This window comes from Echinops telfairi, unplaced genomic scaffold (genome assembly GCF_000313985.2).
Source record: "Echinops telfairi isolate 266 unplaced genomic scaffold, ASM31398v2 ScPeMD7_7468;HRSCAF=8506_0, whole genome shotgun sequence".
Taxonomy (NCBI): domain Eukaryota; kingdom Metazoa; phylum Chordata; class Mammalia; order Afrosoricida; family Tenrecidae; genus Echinops; species Echinops telfairi.
This window is the reverse complement of record NW_022111369.1, coordinates 12153530-12154409: the sequence shown is the minus strand read 5'-3', so window position 1 is coordinate 12154409 and position 880 is coordinate 12153530.

Below are 880 nucleotides of genomic sequence, written 5' to 3'. Positions count from 1 at the left end.
ATTGCTCTTGTATATAAAACTCTTCCTCATACACATATGAGTGTCTGTGACTTTATTTCTCTAGTCTACCCAGACTAACACAGTTAGTTCATTTTATACTTACATACTAGAGAACCATGAAATAACTGTCATGTTCCATGAAATTAAGCACAGCTATGTGTAGAATTTACTTAACTTCAAGGAGCTTGAGCTATACCTAAAAAATCACTTTAAATATTAAAAAAGAATACATAAGGGATCTGTTCCAGGTCATGGAAATTCCTTACACATTTGCCATTTCAACGTTTTCCAGAGTAGGTTTGCATGGTAAACAAGAGAGTTGGAGAAGATGTCAGGACCCATAGATTATTATTGTCTAGCATTGTTAAGATTTTCAAACATAAAACTATGTGTCTAGATGTTAGCTTCAGAGTAAAATCGTAAAGGGTAAAAAGAATAAGAAAAGTCAGGAACTCTAACATTTGTTGGTAAAGCAAACATTAAAACAGACAACATCTCCTGAGGGTTTCTGAGAAATAACTAGAGAATATAGCCAACAGTAATCAGAATAAGCATATTTGGAAAAAGAGAGAGTACAGAGCCAAACAGTAGTAGAAATTTAAAACCATCATATGAGTGTCATCTAAGACATCGAAAACACAGCTTATATAAAACTAGAGACCTGGCAAAAATTAGGACAGGACACATCACACACAGTATAATAGGCCCAGGACATATTATAAAGTTATAAGTATCTTGTTACAGGCAAACAATATGAAAGACTTGGAAAAGTGCAGACATGGAAACCACATGATAAGTGTTTATAACTGAGTTAGTTTATTTTGCCAACCTGGCTGATAAACACATGTGGGTTAATTGAAGGACAAAGGGATAAATGGCT